Below are 24590 nucleotides of genomic sequence, written 5' to 3'. Positions count from 1 at the left end.
TCTTCTATAACAAAAGCAGAATTCAGAGTTTCAGTACAGGTATGTGCATGTCGATAAAGCACAGAAAATGAGGAGTATCATTTGGTTTGAAGGTTTGTGGAAATATCAAAATATTTGAAAGGAAAAAACTAAAGAAGGGCAGGGATGACTCCAAATATTTTGCTGCCTCAGCCCAATGACAAGATATCCCCTTCCACTGTACGCCTTTAATACAATTCCATGTATTAAAGTTGACCAGCACTAGAAGCTGACGGATTTAATATCAATGGGCTGTTAATCTGTTTCGAATTTCAATCTGAACTTTAATGGTGCTATCCAAAGTGACGCAGTGAGTTCCACTGTTAGACAGACCATAAGAGCTGTTCAACAGTGGAACTCTCTGCCTTGGAATGTGGTGGAGGCTCCTTCTTTGGAGGATTTTAAACAGATCCTGGATGGCCATCTGTCAGATTGATTTGATTGTGCTTTTCTTTAATGGCAGAGAGTTGGACTGGATGGCCCCGGAGGACTCTTACAACTCAATGATTCAATGAAATGTGGTGAACTTTATCCCCAAAATTGTTTCAGTGCTATGAACTGTTTCTTTACATTTTGATTAAATCTTGAGTCGGTTTATCACCTCACTGACATCATAGTTACCAAACCCTACTGCTCACCCATATGGCAGCTGAGTCTCTTATGCAGACAACAAGGCGATGCATTTGACTGATAAATGCTTAGTCTAAGCAGACATCAGCTGTCAGCATAACAATACCATTTGGAGTGACCTCTCCATTGGCTCCTAAGCTGCAATACTTCTAATTGTCAATTGAAAGCACATTTGTCTGATCATTTTCTTAACATTTTCAATTACCCCACCCTGCTTATGTTAATATAAGTATTATTGTCTGCTGTTGGATTACATATTTGTAAGTCTATAACTGCAGTGTTACACAGTGAATCATGGCAACCCCCCCCCCCCTCATTCCCCGCTTACTGGGAAGCAGTTGCAGTGATCGATGGGGATCTCTTCCCTTGCCTATTGGGAAGTAAATGACTGCCGTTGTCACCCCTTTTTATGAGCTATCTCTGCTGTTCCAAGCAGAATCAGGGTTCCTTTTGCCATTATTTTACACACTGCTGTCCATTCGTACAAGAATGGATGAAACATCGGTCAGTTACTTCCTGATCAACAGGGAAACAGACCTTTGTTGATTCCAGCAACTACTGCCTGGTAAATTGAGACCAGGGTTATGACGGCGGGGAGGAGCTTTTCACAGCGGGTCGCCCTCCTCCTGTACGGGGGTAGGAAATTTGAACCCTCTGCCTCCTCCCTGGGCAAGCGCTGCCACCAATTTATAACGGGAATCCTTTTTGGTATCCCACCAATTATATATTTGTATTTATATAGAGAGAGAGGTATAGATGTTCTTTCTTGTACCTGAGATGTACTCTTCTAGATTTATTAGGTGTTTTATGGCACTGAGGAAAACAAGATATTATATTTATTAGTTTGATCAGGAATGCATAGTGCTTACAGTCAGGCACTTAGGTGTAATGGTTTCACTATGAATCAGGCTCTTAATTAGAACAGTTCCAAAACTTTGAATGCTGAGGTAACTTCACTATGTTAAATAATTCAACAAACAGGACTTTTCAGATTTTCTTAAATCTCTTTCTCTGTCTAGATAATTGCCACTTAGTTCTCTTTGTCTCAAAATATTTGTCAAAACTGTGCTCTCAACTCAAATTAGAGTTCCCAAAAATATGTCCACTCTCCTTTCTTCAACTTCCTGACTGTCACTCTCCATAGAACTCTAACTTTTTTTAGAACTCCCCCTTTCCAACTGCCTCTCTGGCTTCCAGCAGTAACTGTCACTTTTGCCCCACCCACATTCTGTTACAGGGGAAACACTTCATTTTCATTCTCCAATCAGATTGCCCTCCCTGAATGGGTTGCCAGATCGCCCCTCCCCTCTGGCTTCAGCCATGCCTTTGGAATCAAGGCTTATATAAAAAGAATGGCTGCCCCTACACGCCATCCCTACAGCGTAGGCTAATCTGTTACAGGGATCTTTTGGGATCATGAATATGTAACTGTCACAAGGGTATGATTCTGGGTTACATATTTATAATTGACAGAATAGAACAATGTTTCTCAAACACTACTCCTCCAGATGTTTTGGACTTCAACTCCCACAATTCCTAATAGCTGGGATTTTTGGGAGCTGAAGTCCAAAAGACCTAGAGGAGCATAGTTTGATAAACACTGGAATAGAGGGTTCTGGCCAGTGTTTTTACTGATAGATTTTAATGCTATGTTGCTTTCATGTTATTTATGAACTACTTTTTTAATATTAAACTTCCAGAATAACCCAACAAAGAAATAGTGACATATATATATCAGGGGATGAATCCCTTGCTTGTCATAGACTCATCTCTTCCACTGAAGTATACTGCATATACTTCAGAGTACCTTCTGTATGCAGACACTGGAGGAGCACTTGTGAGCCTGCCTTTCTAGGTAATTTGCTGAATTAATCAAACCTTAGGAGTCAGCAAGCATAACCCTTTGGGAAATCACGGGAATAGAATTTCTTGCACTGGATGAACCCACTAGGCCCAATGTTTTTCTCATTAACCGCAGAAACTTTAGATACAAGTTTGAGAGAAAGTTAACAATCTATAGGCTGCCACAGAAGATTTCTACACTAAGTTATAGCCACAATTGTCATGGGACATTGCAGAAAATCAGAGTTAGCTTTGGAGTGAAATGGCTGATATTTGATGTCTTACTTTGTTTTCTTGTAAACTAAGATATGTGCTCTTATAGTTAGGTTCCAAATGGTATCTGTTTTTAATAAAGTCCTAGATTACTTTCTTTGTTTTCAAAGAAAGAAAATATAGTGCATATCATAGTAATGTCATTTGACTCTTTTATTTTATTTTTCCGTAGCTTAAAAAAAAGGCTTTTCTAATCGACGTAAGTGCTGCTCATTTATGTCAACCTCTTGTAAAGTTCTACATGAAAAGGGGCATCATTCTGAACCACACTGAGTCCTTATTTCCTAATTAAATGATTGGAAGACATGTTTTGACACGATTCTGGAGAATGCAGAGACAAATGTGAACTTTCCTCAAGAAATATTTTTCTGATGGAATATCAAAGGAGGGTGTGACTGTGGAGGAACACTGCCACCATGTGCTTATCTGTAATAACAACAACTTTCTCCTCCCTCTTGGTCATGTTAACAATACAGATCTACAAAATACATTTTAAAGCATAGTCCCCATGTCATAGCAAGTAATGTTTTAACATGATTAAGACCTCATCTGGAATACCATATTTGCTCTAAGTAAGTAGGACAGAAACCATATTTTATGGAGGACAGAAGTCTACATAAACAACTATGTTTTGGCCACATGAAGGCAATAGTCATATGAAGGCAAAGAAGCTCCAAACTCTGCCTCCCAGGACCACCACTCTTAGAATAATAGAATCATAGCATAGAATAGTAGAGTTGGAAGAGACCTCATGGGCCATCCAGTCCAACCCCCTGCCAAAAAGCAGGAAAATCACATTCAAAGCACCCCCAACAAATGGCCATCCAGCCTCTGCTTAAAAGCCTCTAAAGAAGGAGCCACCACCACAGTCCGGGCAGAGAGTTCCAGTGCCGAACAGCTCTCACAGTGATGTTCAGGTGGAATCTCCTTTCTGATGTTCAGGTGGAATCTCCTTTCCTATAGTTTGAAGCCATTGTTTTGTGTCCTAGTCTCCAGGGCAGCAGAAAACAAGCTTGCTCCCTCCTCCCTATGACTTCCCCTCAAATATTTATAAATGGCTATCATGTCTCCTCTCGGCCTTCTCTTCTGCAGGCTAAACATGCCCAGTTCTTTAAGCCGCTCCTCATAGGCCTTGTTCTCCAAACTCTTGATCATTTTAGTTGCTCTCCTCTGGACACATTCCAGCTTATCAACATATCCCTTCAGCTGCAGTGCCCAGAATAATAATAATAATAATAATAATAATAATAATAATAATAATAATAATAATAATAATTATTATTATTATTATTATTATTATTATTATTATTATTATTATCTTCATTTATATCCCGCTCTTCTCACCCCGCCGGGGACTCAGAATTGGACACAGTATTCCAGGTGTGGTCTGACCAAGGCAGAATAGAGGGGTGGCATGACTTCCCTGGATCTAGACGCTATTCCCCTATTGATGCAGGCCAAAATCCCATTGGCTTTTTTAGCTACCGCATCACATTGTTGGCACATGTTTAATTTGTTATCCACAAAGACTCCAAGGTCTTTTTCACACGTACTGCTGTCGAGCCAGGCATCGTCCCCCATTCTGTATCTTTGTATTCCATTTTTTTCTGCCTAAGTGGAGTATCTTCCATTTGTCACTGTTGAACTTAATTTTGTTAGTTTCGGCCCATCTCTCCAATCTGTTTAGATCATTTGGAATTCTGCTCCTGTCTTCTGGAGTGTTAGCTATCCCTTCCAGTTTGGCGTCGTCTGCAAACTTGATGATCGTGCCTTCTAACCTTTCATCTAAGTTGTTAATAAAGATGTTGAACAGAACCGGGCCCAGGACAGAACCCCACTCCACTCGTGACTTCTTTCCAGGATGAAGAAGACGCAATGGTGAGCACCCTTTGGGTTCGTTCGCTTAACCAATAACAGATCCACCTAACCGTAGTCTTGCCTAGCCCACATTTTACTAGTTTGTAAATCCCCCAGAAGGTCGTGGGGGATTTTGTTGAAGGCCTTACTGAAATCCAGGTACGCTACATCCATGGCGTTCCCTGTATCGACCCAGCTTGTAACTCTATCAACAAAAGAGATCAGATTAGTCTGGTATGACTTGTTTTTGGTAAATCCATGTTGACTATTAGCGATGACCGCATTTGTTTCTAAGTGTTTGCAGACCACTTCCTTAACAATGTTTTCCAGAATCTTGCCTGGTATTCACGTGAGGCTGACCGGATGGTAATTGTTTGGGTCGTCCTTTTTTCCCTTCTTGAAGATAGGGACCACATTCGCCCTCCTCCAATCTGCTGGGACTTCTCCCGTTCTCCAAGAACTCTCAAAGATAATTGCCAGTGGTTCTGAAATAACTTCCGCTAGTTCCCTCAATACTCTAGGATGTAGCTGATCTGGCCCTGGGGACTTGAATTCGTTTAGAGCGGCCAGGTGTTCCCATATGAGAGATGCCAAGAGGAGATACTTCTATTCATTTGGAGTCTCTCTATGTGAGTAACAATCTTGGAAAATCAAAGATCTTACCCATGTAGAAAGCCCCTACATAAATAGGGATCTCTCTGCTTCTGAGATTTTGCTTTTTTCACAACAGAGATGACAGTGAGAGTCATTTCACTGCTCATATCTTGAAGGAAACAAAGCAAGCAATTTTTAAATAGGTACAAATTGGTGCAAGTTCAGGAGAAAGAAATGCAGCTAGTAATAAGCATGAAAAACAAATTCCTGGTTGAAGGAATTGGATGTGTTCATCTGAAGAAATCATGCAACCTAGTAACCAGCAACACCTGCTGAAATTTCTTCTTCTATGCAATCATGAAAGGTTCAAGAGCCCTCTCACTGACAACTTCATCTAATGGGTTGAACATAAAGTAAATTTCAGCTAATTGTTAGGGGAAGGCTTATTAACAATAACCCCTGACCAATTTGAGTCCTAGCAAGTCTCTTGAAGCCTTTATATTCACACAGCCATATAACCCAGAATAAGGCAGAAAATCCCTCAATATCTGCTTTTGTATTGGGTTATCAGAGTCCACGCTGCCATATGTTTCAGTTCAAAGCAGAAAATGTGGGATTTTATTTAACTGTGTAGAAGGTGCCCCAGTTAGGCCCTGATGATGCTCCGCTCTTTTTCTGAAAACTGTGGAAGGGAGAAGATGAGGAAGGGCAGCAATTGCCTGAAAGTGTATGAAAAAAGCAAACATACAAAATGTACACAAGTTAGGTCTATGAGAACCAAATATTTCACAGAAAGATCTAAACAGTCATTTAGTTCAGCAATTCCTATACATTGATTCTCCAGATGTTTTGGACTTTCTCTCCAATAATCTTTACTGCAAACCATGCTGGCAAAGAATTCAGGTAGTTGAAGTCCAAAACCCACTGAGAACCTAAATTTGGGAATCAGTGCAATAGCTCAATACAATTCAGGCTTGTTTAAAATGACAACTTCTGTAGCTCTCTATATTTGTGGTATGACACAGAGGATCTGTAGACACATTCAGAAGGGGACAAATATCACTGTGAATAGGCTGCAGAATAATAATAATAATAATAATAATAATAATAATAATAATAATAATAATAATAATTAATAATAAATAGCTTTAGTCTTATATCCCACCACCATCTTCCCAAAGGGACTCAGGGTGGTTTATAGATGGCACAAAAAACAAACATAAAACAAACTAAAAATAAACAAACATAAAAGTGAACACAATATAAAATACAATAAAATAAAATACATGCAACATATAAAACATCAATTCAGACTCAATCAAGCTGTGATCCTCTAATTGTGGCAGCAAATTACTGGCACCATGGTTGGGCTGTAAACATTGGAATAAAATAAGTTCCATACTATGACATGGAAATCCCATATCATAGTAAATATATAAAACTTGCAAATTTTGATATGTATTTATTTTAATTTAATTGAAAATGAAAAAGAATACATATATAGATATTTGATTTTACTTTCAACATTTGGTCACCTCTGACTCTATGTAAAATGTATAACCCTCATGCAAATAGTAATAGGACAGAACACTACACTGCTCAGCTTTCAGTCTTTACCCATATTCAGTGGCCTCAAAATAAATGAGCAGAACATAAGCACAAAACTATTGGGGTGAAGGTATACATTCTGGACCTATAAAACACTATACAGTACCAATATTTTGTAATTATTTTATACAAAGCTCTCCCTTTCCATATTCAGTGCCCGCCAGTGATAGATTTCGCAGTATTATACTGAATTAGTTTTTAAAAAAATCTTATGATGCAACCTGGACTTTTAATGAGGTCTTGAATGTCCATTAATGTGAAACAGAATCCCCAAACCAGCATGTTGCAAATTCATTCCCTTGACTCAGAGAGAGATCTCAGCTTGAAAGCACCCACACGTATGCTTATGCTTAGTGGAGACTTCATGGTTGGGTGTTTTAAACTAATACTGGACTACTTCGGGGAACTGCGAAAGACCACAATGGAAAGGGTTACCATGCCAACTGTTCGCATAGTCATGAATATGTAACATATATACACCAAATGCTCATTTTTCTTCTTTCCCCACCACATTCCCCCCATATGAGTTTACTTCAAGCACAATTGATTCCTCAATGTATTTTTCAGAAAAAGGCAAGAGTTTGTTATGAAAAAGGTGGGATTGACTTAATTCAACCCAAGCAATGTCAATCCTGAGAGAAGCAAGCATCAATAAATGGATAAAAATGATGTGAAGATATAAACCTCTCCATTTTTCACTAGATACTGATCGGCCAATCAATTTAATGTACAGAAAACACTGCATTCTGCCCTTCTATTGAAAAGCTAAGACAAACACTTCCTTATTCAGGCAGGCCTTTGGTTTAAAAATCTGTGAAACCAAAAACATTTGTCATGGGGTTATGTTTTTATCTTTTAAAATTATAATCTCTGTTTCTAATCTATATGTTGATTTTTTTACTTTTAATTGAACTGCTATATAAGTCCTTATTAACGTTTGATTACACAATGTTTAACTATCGCCTGTTTTTGAAATATTGTAGGTCGCTTTGGAACCTGCACAGGGAAAAATAAAAATCAATATATGTTAAACGAAAATACTTGTGGATTAGGGTTGCCAGGTGTTCCTTATTGTTAAGGATCCCTTTTATGTAAGGGTCAGGGAGCTTGTCCCATGTAGGACTGGCAGGTGTCAATGATGATAATTTTTGGTAATGATTATAAAGACATAAATGTGCGCATCATATATTAATGCGGGAAATATGTTGATTTTACAAGAGAAACACATGGCTCAAGGGAAAATACAGCACGATATTTGAGAGGATCATGCAATGTCAGAAACCTTCTCCCTGAAAGTTTTTAGATGCAAGGAATTTGACTGTGTTCTAAGTTTCTGGATTTTTAAAGTGTTGCATCCTTCCACATGCTTTCCATAACAATCAGTCTCAGAAACAGGCTGAGATGTTTCATTCTGTATTCAGAAATTCAATGACAAGAATTCTGTATCATCTACCTAGCTATTTAATCACCTTAATTAGATAGCTAAGTAGTGATTCTAAACCTGACCGCCCACAGTCTTCACTTACGCAGTGTGGTCGAACCTGCAAGTCACAGGCTGCATGCGGCCCACCAATTCATTTTTGTTGGCCCTTGCCTTTCTTACTGGAACAATATTTTAATTTAACATTTGGAAAAATTTGCTTACCCTTCTTACTGCTTTAAGTTTTTAAGAAACGGCCATATAACAGCCATATTGAAGCTTCACTCTTCCTATACTAAAGTTTAATTGGCCCTTGGCAGGGCCGGTTCTTAATGGAGGCCCATGAAGCCGCCGCTTCAGGCGCAGCCCTTGCTGGGCACTCTCAAAGCACCGGCGGCGGCGGCAGTGACCATTGGGTCACTCGCTGTGGAACAAGGAAGTACTTGCCATTTGCGCGAGATTTTGCAAGATCTCACAAAAATATTGCGAAATATCGTGAGAATAGCAAGTACTTCCTTGTTCCGCAGTGAGTGACCCAATGGTCGCTGCCACCACCACCACTGCTGCCGCTGCCACCACCACCGGTAAGTTGTGGGGGGTATAATTTGGGGGGAGGGGCGGCCCTAGGTTTGCATACATACTGAAAAAAACTAGGGCCGCTCCTGGCCCTTGGTTAACTAAAAGTTCAGCTACAATGACTCACTGTATAGCAGCTGCAGCAAGAAACAAGAATCTCTTCCCCTGTTGATTGGAAAGCAGCTGACTGATAGTCCCATCCCTTCTCCTGAATGATCTCCAGTGTGACAGGCAGAAACAGGTCCCTGTTGCAATTCCCCCTCAAAATAGAAATCATTTTTGGGATGGGTGAAATTGTCAGTCAGCTGACAATTTCACAGACCCCATATCCTACAGAGACTGCTGTCTGAAAAGGGTTTGGAGGCATCTCTCAGTCCCTACATACTCCCTAAAGCAGTTAATATGGAGAGATCCTGAATATGAACCTGCCGTGAATGCATTACTCTAGGTTACATATTTGTAACTGCTTTGTGCCACTATATAATCTAGAATTCACAGCAGGTTCACCCATTTCCTGTGATGATATGACATATTTGGATAGCTGCAAGAGGACTATTGTACATGGAACACTGTCAAAAGTGGAACCATAACGTTGTGGTTCTAGAAACACTATTCCCAAAAAAATAGTTTTTCAAAATTCTGGCCTCATCATAAGAAAGTGTCTATTATACTTTTCTATAACTAGTATGGTGTCATCAGCGTATTATAAATTTTTGGCACAAGAGTTAGCAGCCTGCTTGTGAGTTATGATGGTGTAAGTCCATTATACTCCATCATAACCCACCTTTATTATGGTTATGTAAGATGGAATTCTGTTCCAACTGCATGGCCAAAATCTCCCCTGCAAACCATTTCCATGTGCACCCCTTCCTCCAAATAGCCACTTCCACATCAGTAGGGAGTAGAAAGAACCAGGACACCATAAGAGATTCCTAAATATTATATTAGCATTATGTGTCCACCACAAGTAAATAGCTTGGTACATCTTTGTTCCCTCCCATCATCACAGAATTATCCACAGTTGGGGCACCACACTGAGTGAGAAGTGGATTTGGAGAGTATTGCACTGGGAGATATATCATAGTTTTGTTGCAGAGTTACATCTCCCACTGCACTATCTAAACCAGTGTTGAAAAATAACTCATGTTATTACTTGTGTATTTTTCATTACAGTTCAAAACTATTTTGAGTCCTGGCAATTACAGAATGATAGGAAATCAGGAGGAAACCCTTTCAAATGCCTTTTTTTGAAGCTAATTAAAATTAACATCTCAATGTTGCTTGTTACAGGAAAAAATGATTTGAATGTTTCACTTCTGAAATGTAACTATGAAAAATCTAGACTCACCCTTAATATATTGCTAGTTGTCCCCATGATACACTCCAACTTTTGGAGGTGGTTGCTTAAACTGAATTTGCTCCACTTTGGACAAAGTTGACGGATAGTCTGCAGTTTGCTGGAAGTTCTGGAACTTCAGGGCAAAATAGAAAGCAAGATTGGGTTTGATTTGGTTTGATCAGCCATCCAGACTGGACTTGGCACTATCATCAGAACAGAGAAACTTATATATGATACAGCATTTATTGTACAATGCATTTCAGATGCAGAGGATAACACACCCTGGGCAAAAGTTTCTTAATTATATTAGTCATATTATAGGATTCAGGGATGGCTTGCCTTCAGAGCCGGTCCTAGGTAATTTTCAAGTGTAAACGAACAGAATTTTGGCACATCCCCCCCCCAAACCAATCACTGAAAAATAAAAGCGTTGGATAAGCGAAAATGTTGGATAATAAGGAGGGATTAAGGAAGAGCCTATTAAACATCAAATTACATTATGATTTTACAAATTATGTTTTTCAACAGAAAAAGCAGTTCAATACATGGTAATGTTATGTAGGAATTACTATATTTGTGAATTTAGCACCAAACATTGAACTGGGATATAGGGCAGTATGGACTCAGATAACCCAGTTCAATGCAGATATTGTGGGTTATTCTGCTTTGATATTCTGAGTTATATGGCTGTGTGGAAGAGCAGTGAGGGTCCTTCCACACAGCCATATAACCCAGAATACCAAGGCAGATAATTAAAACGCCACCAAAAGGGAATCTGGCCCCTGGCATTCAAAAAAAATCTAAAATCAGGACAGTAAATAAAGAACAACACTCTGAAAACAGGGGAAATCCAGACAGGAAACAATCAGGGCCAGCTAACACCTCCCAACCAAGGATGCCCCCAGGGAGGAAGCAGCCGGTCTTTGAATCTGCAAGGCCATTAAATGCTAATCAAGCTTGCCAATTGTAACATTCACACTAGCCTCAAACAGAAAAGAATTCTTTCTCCCACCCTGGACTTTCCACAGATATATAAACCCCACTTACCTAGCTTCCAGCAGACCTCAAAACCTCTGAGGATGCCTGCCATAGGTGTGGGTTAAGGCGGGCCTGGCCCTGAGCCAGGCCCCAAAGGCAGCCACAGGCGGAAGGCAGCCACAGGCCCCAAAAGCGGCCACAGGCCGAAGGCGGACCCATGGCCGAAGGCGGGCCTAGGCCGAAGGCGGGCAGAGCTACCCTGGGAGGAGGAGAGGATGGTGCCCAGGCAACTGCCTAATTTGCCTTGCGATTGAAAAGTAGCTTTTGCATATTATAGAAAAACCAGAGGGAAAGGAAGCATCAAAGGATGGTGCTCCCTTGTTATTCAGTGTAATATGCAAAGGACTAAAGTGCAAATTAATCTGAAACATAAGACAACATACCCCCCCCCCCCCACAACACAAATACAATGGGACAGATGCACGTAAAATTAAGAACACAGTTCATTGGTATCCCTCACTTTCTCTTAATGGGTAAAATGACTTTGCTAAGGCAGCAGTAGGTTGATTCAAGATAAGGATGCATATCATCCATCTGGAAACATAATCCATTTCTTCAGCTAACTTCAACTTGCAAACCACAAAGAATATTGGGAATCAATTTAGAGTGAACATTCCTAATAAGTCATTATACACATCTTCACAGTGTACAGTACCTCCACATTGTAGAATTAATGCAGTTTGACACCAATTTAACTTCCATGACTCAAAGGTACGGAATTACAGAAGTTGTAATGTGATGCGACACTAGAACTTTTTGGCAGAAAAGATCTTGTAAAACTACAACAACACTATTCCATATGGAAATTAAATTCATTCTGCCATACAGATGCACCCACAGTTTTCTGCTACAGGTAGATTCTCTCCTGATTCCCCCATACTGACAGGAGAAACATTTATAAAGGTTTTTTTTTTATGTCTGGAGCAACTTAAAAAACTGCAAGTTGCTTCTGGTGTGAGAGAATTGGCCATCTGCAAGGATGTTGCCCAGGGAACACCCGGATGTTTTACTATCCTGTGAGAGGTTTCTCTCATGTTCCCACATGGGAAGCTGGAGCTGACAGACAGGAGCTCACCCCACTCCCTGGATTCGAACCGCCAACCTTTCAGTCAGATGTCCTGCTGGCACAAGGATTTAACCCACTGCACCACCAAGGGCTCCATTTTTTAAAAAGTAATAATACATAGTGCTTTAAATAGGCCAATTCTCAGAGATTTTCATTTTTTCTCAGCTGTATTTTTGACTACAGTGTAAAATGAGAATATTAAAATAGATTGTCTACATATCAAGGTAAGGGGGCAGAAACAGCAAAACCATGATTTTTTGTGGTATGCACAACTTGGGAATGTTTTTTTTTAACTACAGCAAGCAGTCAAAAGTAATTCTTCTGTACTTTGTTTTGTAGAAATAGGAATGGGGAATATTGATATCTATCAAATCTTTTTACCAGAAGAAAAATCAGAAATATATGCATACAAAATCACTCCTTTTTATACCACAATCAGCTTTCTAAAAAAAGAATGCCATTTTCCAACTCCATCCTCAACAAGCCTGAGTGTTGCAACACAAAAGTTTGCCAAAATGTATATCCATAAACCAGGATATTGCAGTTCAAGTTTCACTGTGAAATTTATTCTCTAAAAGTTGCAGAACTATGAACATAAAACAGGAATGCCACCCACTGAGATTTATACTTGGTTGGATAAACCTGAACCTTGCAGGAGATAAAAGTATTTTATTCAATAATTGTTTTGATTTTATGATTTCAAACTGCAGGGAGGCTTTGTGTAATTTGTAATTCGAGCACACTCATCTATCATGCTTGCTGTTTTCTGCTAGGTTATTTTTTTAGCATGTTTCTCTTGTAAATCTCAGTTTTGGAGTATCTAGCATGAATCAAATGGGGATTAATTGCCCATTTTAAGGAGTACTTCAAGATATTGCTAACTTAGCTTCCCTGAGATTCACCCTTACAAAATCCATAAGTTAAATATAAATGAAAAACTCAAACAAATATAAGTAACTGAAACACTTATTCACAGAGAAGAAGGCAGTTTCCTCCTGACAGAAGGATGCAATTGGTGTTATGGTCATGGTTATACTTTCCTTCATGGATCAGTATGGTAACCTGGCATGTCCTCCAAACATTGTTGACTGTGACTTTAGCACAGCAGGTTAATCACCAAGCTGCAATAATCTTACCAGCCAGAAGGTTGACAGTTTGAAGCCCAGGTCAGCTTCTGCAACCTAGCAGTTCAAAAACAAATGTGAGTAGATAAATAGGAACTGCATTAAAAGCGGGAAGGTATTTATTTAGCTTCAGCGTTTTGATCAGAAAAAAGAGGAAGTTTACAAATAAAGAAAACTCTTCTGCAGGGAGATGGAGCGACAGCATCTTCTAGTGGCCAGAACCGAGCATAGCCTCCAAAGATGCAGAAAGATGGGAAAGCCTATATATACTTCAATCTGTTGTCTGTCTTGTCATAGTTATAATCGGCACTGAATGTTTGCCATATATGTGTTCTGTGATCTGCCCTGAGTCGCCTTCTGGGTGAGATGGACGGAATATAAATGCTGTAAATAAATAATATAGCCATAGTAGCAACAAATGCCTTTTCTCAACTTTATTCAGAACTAGCAGATATACCCATCATTGCTTGGGTGTTGGAGTGGTAATTGCCCTGCTGCTTTTATCTCTTCTTTGCCTTTCTCTCCTGTCATATTCCCCCTTTCTTTTCTCTTCCTTCCCTCCTTTTTCTTTCTCATCCCTTCTTCTCAATTCCTTTCTTTCCCTTCTTCTTCTCTTTCTTTCTTTCCTTTCCATCCACTTTCTCCCATCTCCAGCTCTGAGAGCCTCACAGGGCCTCCATGGTAACCTGGTTCTTTGAGGCTCTTTCTTCCTTCTTCCCTTCCCCTCAAGCATTGAGGGGCACTTTGCCTAGCAACATCCTTTGTGAGACAGACAGGTATACTTGATTTTAATATATAGAGATGAGATCTTATCTGCAACCCTATCAAGGATCTGATGTCAGGTAAGTATGACCTCGTTACATAACATATTTCATTATAGTGCAATGCTATATGAAGAACCACCTAGAATGACAACATAGATCTTTCAGTTAATACCTCCAGTCCAAGTTGACACTAGACAATATGGTGACCTTACACCAGTCCCACAGCAATTGCAATGGCTATTTGGTTGTGTGTTTCTGGCATCAGTTCAAAGTTTGACTTTTAAAGTTTTAATCTGCTTGTATCCTGGGTTATCTAAACTGCCCACACTGTTCTGTACCTAATTTGAGTTTAAGTTAATCTGTGGAGGCAATGCTCACTTAACTTCAAATATCATCCCAAGTTCAGAATTTTTCAGCCTAATTTAATTGTTTTTAACTTTTGTATTGCTCTTTTTAAACTGTCTAGTGTGGATAAATGTTAGCTACCTTGAGTTCCCATGGGGAGAAAAAGTGGTATATAAATAAAGATAATAATGATACTCCAAAAGAGAAAGATACTGTCTGATCTTGGAAGTTAACCATGTCACTTTTGGATATTTAGAGAGAGACACAAGACACTTTATGAGAAGAAAAATAAGAACATGTTTATTTGTAGTTTGAACAGTAAATATGTGTGATGGTTTCATTAACATTGAACAGTAAAGATGCTTAGTGTTTTCATTAAAGGCTTATGATTTTTTCTTCAAAGGATTGTCTTATATCTTGGTTTCTGTGTAAATAGGTTCCTTCACCAAGGAAACACAAACAGGGCAATTTACCTTTAAATCCCCTTCTCCTGGGATTTTAGCACCAACACTCTAGACTATAGAGTTCACAATATAGTTTGCAGCCCTTCCTTTCCTGAAGACTTTAACCATATTTCCTCAAAGAGGCTTCCTTTTCAAAACACAGTTCCCAACTGACTGATTTCCAAAAAAAACAACTGCTAACTGATTGAATTCCAAACTCCAACTCCTAACTGCCTGAATTCCAAACTCCAACTGAAAAAGAATTCTCTGGATGCTTGGCTCAAACTGTCACTTTGGCTCTGCCCATCTCCAGTTGCTAAACAACTTTCATTTGCATCAGCCAATCAGACTGCACCTATTGTAATGGCTGCCTGACTGCTCCTCCCCCTGGATCTGATGAGCTTCTGCAAGTAAGGCCTGCAAAATGGCTACATCATCAGCCTGCTTACAAAATGGCCACACATCAATCCTTTAAGGTGGACCACTTACCAACCTTATAAGATGGGCAAGATCCGTTACAGTTATCATAGGGAAAACATGTCCTTACTGAAGGTTTGTCACCAATCCTTGTTTCCCCAACAAGCCAAATTTTTCTAAATCCAGTTATCACAGGAACAGAAAGTGCGGTGAAATATTCTGAACAGGGACATGACAACAAAGCAAACACCCCAGATGTGTTACCCTTCCCTGTTCTATCTAAAAGCCTATATATATTTGGCTGGAATTGCATTTTAAAACATGTACCTGTTCTGACTCACAAACAAATCCAACTTTAGAACAAACCTTCAAAACCTATCTTATTCATAACTTGAGGGCTGTCTGTACTAAGGAATTTCCTTCCAAAGGGGATGTAGCAACATCATTTGTGGTTGTGTTTCCATGGGTTTGTATGACTAGTCTGTTCTTCCTACCTTGTAATTGAATACCTTTGTGTTACCCACTGTGGACAAATATTTTAACCTGATATATGATTGAAAATTGCCCATGATTTAATTACTACATTCATATGGTTTTATGCTATGAACTTCACTGAAAAGATTACAATCCTGAAAGGTAGCTTAAAAATTGATGTGAAGCCTAAATATCTTGCACAACTCTTCGCAAAAGGAAAGTTAAAAAAATTATTGAGGTAAACCCAAGATTTGAAGACTCTTAAGGGGGGTGGGCTATAAAGGAAAATAAAATCTCTCCCCATCCACAGCTCCCCCCCCCCCCTTCAAAAGCTCAATGAGTTTTGACCAAGCACAAGGAGGAATGGAATGATGACCAACTCTTAAGGTGTATTTATACTGTAAAATAAAAAAAAATTAATGCAGTTTGAAACCATTATAACTGCATGGCTCAATGCTATGGAAACATTGTCGTTCGGTGGGGCTCCAGCACTTTAAAGAACTTGCAAAACCGCAACTCCCTAGCTTCCACAGCATTGAACAAGGGCAATTAAAGTGGTGTCAAACAACATTAATTCTACAGTGTAGATCCACCTCTAGAGAGAAAAAGGAAGACCAAGGAGAAGGGGGGGCATGAGTAACCAGGAAAGGGCAATGGTTGGTTGCATGCACTTTCCACAGATTTCACTCCACAGAACAACATTTTGTGTTGCCAGTTCCATTTTTTAAAAATATTATAAGAGTCCATCAATAACCCCAGAAAAATGTAAAGGACTTAGTACGTAACACATACACTGAGCCATTTTGTAGATCATTATTCCTTCTGAATTCAAGAATTTTCTGTGTACAGTATATATGAAATGGGGGAGGGGAGGAACCAGCTATGTTCACGTGGGGCCAATTGACTTTTAATTCTGTTTATCAGCTGCTGCAGGTATTCATTTCCATTGTCCCTGGATTACTCTTTTAAAAACAAAATAAATCTCCCCAGTGTTTCTGTGTAGCTTTTTCATATTTAATGAAAACCATGCAAGTCTCTTCTTTCAACCAGTTCAGTGGAGAATTTGCATGGCTTCAATCAGCAAACTGCAGCCCTTCAAAGCATCCTCTGAACTCACCTTAGCAACACACGAAGTGCTGAGGAGCTGAGGATGCTTTTGGAGAAGCATGAGCAGAATTTTGAAGAACTGGCTGTCGTTTGCTGAGAAGATACAATATGTGTTGTCGAAGGCTTTCATGGCCGGGATCACAGGGTTGTTGTATGTCTTTCGGGCTGTGTGGCCATGTTCCAGAAGCATTCTCTCCTGACGTTTCGCCCACATCTATGGCAGGCATCCTCAGAGGTTGTGAGGTACACAACCTCTGAGGATGCCTGCCATAGATGTGGGCGAAACGTCAGGAGAGAATGCTTCTGGAACATGGCCACACAGCCCGAAAGACATACAACAACCCTGAGATACAATATGCTTTCAAAATATTATGCACACAAATGCTGCATTTGCTTAGAAATGCTGGATGCTTTAGAACAGTGGTTCTCATTCTGTGGGTCCCCAGGTGTTTTGGCCTACAACTCCCAGAAATCTCAGCCAGTTTAACAGCTGTTAGGATTTCTGGGAGTTGGAGGCCAAAACATCTGGGGACCCACAGGTTGAGAACCACTGCTTTAGACCTTCCAACATTTCACAGATGAAATCCTGAGCACAGGTGGTTAAGCAGCATTCAAGTATGGTAAAAATGGCAAACATTATTAATGAAGAAGAACACTCCAGCCAGGAGAATCTGCAGAAGTTTGCTTTTCCTTGAGGGCAAATCTATACTGCCGCATACAATCCAGATTATCTGCTTTGAGCTGGATTATCTGGCAGTGTAGACTCACGTAATCCAGTTCAAAGAAAATAATGTGGATTGTCTGCTTTGATAATCTAAATTATATGACAGTGTAAAAAGGGCCTGGGTCTTTGGGGAAGATCAAGATACTTCTCTCCCTATCCTCCCTCTTCCTAAGTTAATTGATTTGAAACTACTATTGCATTTGAATTCACTTTGTTGCAGTTGAAGGAAGCTAAGGGTGTAGTGTGGGGAAAATGAGGTGAGAGAAACTAGAACATTTTGAAAGCATCTTCAAAATGGGATGATTTTGGATTAATCCGGATTGTCCCTGTCAAACTGGGAGGGAGGACATGGTGGCCCCTTCCACACATCTGTATAACATCCACATTGGATTAGATTATATGACACTGTGGACTCAGATAACACAGTTCAAAGCAGATATTGTGGATTATCTGCCTTGATAATCTGGGTTATATGGTTTTGTGGAAGGGCCCAGTACCTTGTAGCAGAACCTTTGGAGTCCTGCCCCAACTGCTTGTTCCAGGATACATCTATACTGTTGAATTAATGCAGTTCAACTCCGGTGGCCTAGGGGATAAAAGCCTCGTGACTTGAAGGTTGGGTTGCTGACCTGAAAGTTGCCAGGTTTGAATCCCACCCGGGGAGAGCGTGGGTGAGCTCCCTCTTTCAGCTCCAGCTCCATGCGGGGACATGAGAGAAGCATCCCACAAGGCGTCCCCTGGGCAACGTCCTTGCAGACGGCCAATTCTCTCACTCCAGAAGCAACCCCGGTTGTTCCTGACACGAAAAAACAAACAAACTCTGCTTTAACTGCTCTTAAGGAAACCTGGGATTTGTAATTTGGCAAGGCACCAGACCTCCTTGGCTGAAAAATCTAAAGACTAAAACTACAACTCCCATGATTCTATAGTATTGAGCCATGGCAGCTAAAGTGATGTCAATCTGCATTAATTCTGCAGTGTAGTTGTACGCCCAGAGTATCCCATGACTGGGAGAGCATGCAAGCGTCATTTCCCAGCATCCCTTTTTCCAATATCTGAAAAATGCTTTGGCAAGGGTTCTGCAAAAATAATTTGTGGGGTCACTTTTGATTGCTCACAATATATGCAAGTCCAGCTTATGATCTCATAAGTGCTGAGCAAGATGCCAGCCTATGTTTTTAAGAGGTGCTCAAAACTCCATGTAATCCTCCTTCTAGAATTCTTGCAGGGAGCGAATGCCACTAAACGAAAAGATCCTTCTTCACAGAATAAAGCACCAGTTTAACAAGGCACATGAGCAAAAAAATGGACTGCTGGTTTCACACACCCAAAAGTAAGTGCACACACTGTGATCTGTTGGCAGATGACTGTGAATTACTATAGAATATGCCATACTTCAAAACAACATTCTGCAGCATAGTCTGTTGCAGCAGTGTTGTCTGCAAAGAGATCCATTTAAAAAATAATTTCCCCCCAGCCTTGAATAAGCGCAAGAATCTCCAGGGCAGCAATGCCTGCCTGAAGTTAAATCCAAATGATGTGCAACTCTTGACAAGTACCATTCAACCTAAACAGACTGGAAAGAGACAAGCCGGGCCTGTGCATGCGAAATCAGCAATCAAGGAGGATAATGAAGGAACGTATTCAAGTGCCAAGGCTCCTGGAGGAGAACTCTCGGCAAATTATTTGTCAAAGATATAAGTCCACGTTCAGCTCACAGTGAGACAGTGATGCATTGTGCAATGAAGAGAATAACTGTTGTTAAGTGCAATTATGGCAAATAACTCCCGTGGGGATAAATGTCTGGTAGGCCTTGACACATGTCATGTTTGTGAATTTATTAGAGAGTACTACTGCTCTTGCATAAAATAAACATAGATGCAGCTTTAAAAAAAATGTTCATTCTTTCTACTTATAATCTGTCTAACCATCCATCCATCCATCTATGGACCAGAAGGAGAAATAGTCCTGAGTGTAGGGCCGAGTGGACCTCCATCAGCTTTCATGAAACTCAAAGGATACACATGTCCATTAATGAAAATCAGAATATGGTGTGGTCCATTAACTCTTGCTGGAATGTCAATGGTGCATTCATATATGCAGAAAACAGAGAATCCTGTATTCAGTTTAAAAAAATAGTGACATGCATCTTTCTACACCAAGTGGTTGAAATCATATTGAAGTTTTTTTGTCATTATGGAGGGAGGAATTCACTACCTCCTTCACATCAATGTAGAACTCACCTTCCTCCTGTGGGGACCCACCCCTCGTGGACATTTGGTGGCCAGTTGAGAGCAAGGATATTGGAGGAGCAGCTGACAATATGCCCAAGACTAAAAACCAAACAACAGCTAGGCTACAGCCAGTCAGTGGCATCAACACTGGATGGAGGCGTGATTCTCTTTCATTCCCTCTCCTGGGCAGGTCTTCCTGAGGCTTCCTTTAATGTAGCAGCTCTTGAATATTTTATTTAAAGACCCTAATAATCCCTTACCTAGATGACCCTTACTCAAAAATCTTGTTTTTCCATGAAAGTGTTGACAGGACATGTTCTGCCTGACATTTGCTCTTTGCTCACAATGTAAGGTCATGCAAACTATAGTAATGATTTGGCTGCTGGATGAACTATGAACATGTCACCTGAGGATAGTGCATACGTGGAGCAAACTATGGACACTTCACCTGATGTGATGAGTAATGAGTTATATAAGTTACAAGGCAACTACGCATGTCCAAAAGGATTGTAATAGTCAGCAAATTCCATTGTCAGTTAGCTTCTGCGCATGCTCTGTAAAATTGTATAAATTGGAAAGCCACTACAGGCAAGGTGTGGCATTGCGTTTTCTGGGCATTAGCTAACATTGTCACCTGCTCTTGGCCAAAAGTAAACTATCTTGAAGACAACTTCTGCTGTCAGTCTCCTTTCTTCACCCGCGTCCAAACGAAATTCCACAACAAATTGGTGACCCCGACGTGATATCGGGCCCGGTGAGTGTGAAAGGGACTAGAGGCCATTTCGGGGCCTACCCGACGTCCACTCGGGGTGAGCAGGGAGAACGCACAGGGGAAAAGCGAGAAGGGTACCCACAAATAACAAGCCGCTAACCCCCTCTCGTCCTCCCTGCTCTTGCTACCGACTGGGGTCGTGGGGACATTGAGAAGTTGTTTTCAAGAACAAGTAGGGCCAGCGCTGACAGGAAAAGATCGATCCACAGGGAAGGTATGGAAAGGGGACGTTTAGCTGCAGATAAAAGAGTCCTGGAGAAACCTAATAGAGCAGGCGCTTCTCCAATTAGAGGACTTGTCCCTGGAGGAACTTGATAGAGCAGGCTCTCCTCCACCGAAAGGATAATACAGTGGGATCTTGGTGGCAAGACCCATCTGTGTACATAAAAGAAAAACAAAAGTCCAGGGGACTTTTGACCTGGCCAGGCTACTGTAATATTTCTCATTGGATTGTTTAGAATGAGCTTTAAATTTATAACGGCGTTAAATCTTCAAAAGGGTCTTAACTGTATACTGGAATACTATTTCTTTGTTAATATGCATAGGTATGTAAGAAAATGTCAGAGCAAAAAAGACTATGTTTGTTTAGAATGAATGTGTATGTGCAAGGCCGGCATGTTTGAAAATGTGTGAAGTGAAAAACTGTAAATTCTCTGTATATTTGGCTGAATATTTTTAGAAAGAAGAGAGGCTTTTCTGTGTTTTGAAAGAAAGAAACTTGCAGTTGAGTAGTCTATTGAAATGTGTGGCTGGATGGCCATCTGTCAGGGTGCTTTGAATGTGATTTTCCTGCTTCTTGGTGGTGGGGTTGGACTGGATGGCCCACAAGGTCTCTTCCAATTCTATAATTCTATATGCGTGTCAGCTGAGGTCAGCTGTATTATGTTTTTGACCGTTGTTTATGGTCACCCCTTTCTCTATAACTGTTTATAAAACTATAAAAAGGTATTAAAGGAGGATCCTTGTTACTTCTCCTGAATAATGCATGCTTAGGAATAGGAAAAAATATTTATGCATGTGAGCATCATATTTTAAATATCTTTTGTGCATATGCATTGATTATCAGAAATGCAATTGTGTATGTACAAACACACACACACAACCACAACAGGGAGAGGTTGTTTTAAAAGAAAGCTATGTAAAGATTTTTCAGATTCCTATTTTAAAATTACACAATGAAAAGATAGCTGTGATCCACATTTATTTTCATACCTCTGTGAAGAGTTGTCTTTCTGCCTGTTTCATCAGGTTTCATTAATTCCACTAGATTTTTCTTCTGTACACGTCAGTAAATTCTATAACCATTTGAATGGTCAATGTAATGGGCCAGCCAAGATCTTCAGAGACCAAAAATTTGCCTCTGTTGCCCTTCCATCCAAGCATATTTCCATTTTTGTTGCAGTCTAGTACACTTAGCTTAAGGAAAATAGAACAGGGAGTCCACAAAAATGGCTAGAAATGAGATGTAGAAATAAATCTTCATTCTTACAAAATATTTGTTAATGAAAGGTAAAAAGAGACTGGACTTGGAAAATCTGGGCGCTATGCCCAGAAGTGAAAGGTCAATTTTGAGCAGATAAGAGTGATGTCCTGGCCATCGGCCCAGGAAAAAGATAGTGAAAATACAAATATTGCACTGGAGGGGAAAGTGAAATAGGCTGAAGAGGTTTCTGTGGATTAGAATCCCCAGAATCCCCATATGAAGGAAGAAAAAGGATCCTTGGTGTAGTAGCTTGTTGTTGTACGGTTTTGTTTATAGATGCAAAAAGCTTCAAGAGATTAAAACGTTGTTTAAGAATGTTTAAAGAAAGTTAGTGAAGAGATGGGTTGTAGTGAAAGTTAGTGAAGAGATTGCTGTGGTTTAAATGAAAGGCGTTAAAAAAAAAAAGGCAAAGGTTTGGGAGCAAAATTGCCAGGAGAGAGTTTGTGTCAAAGGAAAAGTGAAGTGAGAAGAGAAATAGAGTTGTTGTTAGAAGAGGAGGGATTTTGAATCAGCTATAAGTCAGAAAAGAAAAGGTAATATATTTTTAAATATTTTGGAGAGAGGGAGCTCCTGTCTGCTTGAGGCACGTGTGAATGTTGCGGTTTGCCACCTTGATTGGTGTTTAGTGGCCTTGTAGTTTCGGGGCCTGGCTGGTTACTGCCTGGGAGGGGGTCCTTTGTTGAAAGGTGTTGGCTGCCCCTGATTGGTTTTTGTCTGGAATTCACCCTGTTTTTTTGAATGTTGCTCTTTATTTGCTTTCCTGATTTTAGAGTTTTTTTTATTTCTGGTGGCCAGTTTTTTGTTCATTTTCATTGTTTCCTCCTTTCTGTTGAAATTGTCCACATGCTTGTGGGTTTCAGTGGCTTCTCTGTGTAGTCTGACATGGTGGTTATTGAAGTGTTCCATCATTTCTGTGTTCTCATATAATATGTTGTGCCTAGGTTGGTTCATCAGGTGCTTTGCTATGGCTGACATCTCAGGTTGAGTTACTCTGTGGGGCCTTTCATGTTCCTTGATTTGTGTTTGGGCAACTGCCCCATGTAAGCCGCCCCGAGTCCCCGTGGGGAGTTGGTGGCGGGATATAAATAAAGTATTATTATTATTATTATTATTATTATTATTATTATTATTATTATTATTATTATTATAATGCTGCATTTGGTGGTCCCTATGTGAACTTGTCAACAGCTGCATGGTATACGGTAGACTCTTGCAGAGGTGAGAGGATCTCTCTTGCCCTTTGCTGAACATAGCATTTGTTGGATTTTCTTAGTAGATCTGTAGATTGTTTGTATGTTGTGTTTCTTTATCAGTTCCGTTATGTGGTCAGTGGTTCAAACATGAGCCTTCTTATGTTTGTGATTCAGGAGCCAAATTTATGTTGTATACTGTGATTCATGTTGAAGCAAATCTGTGTTGTTCTATAATGTAGAAACTTGAATATTTGAAATGGTGGCCTTTCCCTTCTTCTTAAAGGTTAGGAGACCTGCCTCACAAAAAGGTGATATTAGTATCTGTGTTCCTGAATTTCAGTAGTCCTTTATTTGGATCTTATAATAACAGTAAAGTGAGGGTTTGTGATACATGGTTTAAGCAGTTTCCTCCTTCTCTTTCAGTTATATGGAGTTAATGGTTAAAGCATTGTGTTTTATTCTGCTTTATTTAAATCCTGGGTTATCTTACTATAATCACTCAGGCCTCTTCCACTGGGTATATTTGAATTAGGGCTCTAAAGTCAAAAGGACATGGAGAACCAAAAAGAAAAAAAGGAGAAAAGGCTCCTGTTTTGATCAAGATTCAAAGGGGGGAGGTGATCCAGGAAAGAAAAGGCTTCAGAAGATGATATGCATGTATAGGATCTGAGAACTTTTATGATTGTTAATTGTATTTATTTAAATTGCAGGAGAATAAGGAAAGTACTGGAGACATCAGAAAAAGCCTTTTTGAAGGCTGGCAAGTGAACTAACAACTTTGTTTAAGTTTAACAGGAATTTAAAGTGGCCACCATCTACAGAAGACCAAGTTTATGAAGAAAATTGCAATTGCCATAATACATTGGGAGTTACAGTATCAATTGAATAATAAATAATATGCACATATTGTTTGTGTTTTGTAGTTTTCAAAAGAACCAGAATAGGAAAAAAGGAATACATTAAAAAAAACACATGCTGGAAATGATGACATTGGTTATTCATAATTTTGTGTCAATGATTACTGACTATGTATGTTTGTTTCAGAAAGTCAGAGCTGGCAGCCTCAGATTTCTGGAATAAACAGAATTTGCTCATTTCAAGAGAATTAATGATTAATGGTACAGGGAAAAGGAAGTGCAAACATTGCTTTACAGCATTAAGAAAGGAACAGTGGAACTGGGGTTCAAATCACATACACATGGTTAATCAAAAGTTAAAAGTGATTTCTACAGTTAAATAAAGGTTTTAC

At 39.8% G+C, this 24590-nt stretch overlaps 1 long non-coding RNA gene across 3 annotated transcripts in view; it reads right to left on the bottom strand.

Moving 5' to 3' along the window:
* The window catches only part of LOC134299671 (uncharacterized), a 39218-nt gene extending 15355 nt beyond the window's left edge, over window positions 1-23863 (bottom strand). For 2 of the 3 annotated variants that reach the window (XR_010006932.1, XR_010006934.1), the window contains exons 1-2: window positions 21878-23863; window positions 10167-10290 (exon numbers count right to left, since the gene is read on the bottom strand). This is a non-coding gene — a long non-coding RNA (uncharacterized LOC134299671). The remainder of the gene's footprint in view (window positions 1-10166; window positions 10291-21877) is intronic. The other variant, XR_010006935.1, reaches the window with a different exon arrangement.
* Between the last annotated feature and the right edge of the window lie 727 nt (window positions 23864-24590).

Source organism: Anolis carolinensis, chromosome 1, assembly GCF_035594765.1.
Source record: "Anolis carolinensis isolate JA03-04 chromosome 1, rAnoCar3.1.pri, whole genome shotgun sequence".
Lineage (NCBI taxonomy): Eukaryota > Metazoa > Chordata > Lepidosauria > Squamata > Dactyloidae > Anolis > Anolis carolinensis.
The sequence above is the reverse complement of the archived record's forward strand: the minus strand, read 5'-3'. Positions and strand labels throughout refer to the sequence as shown.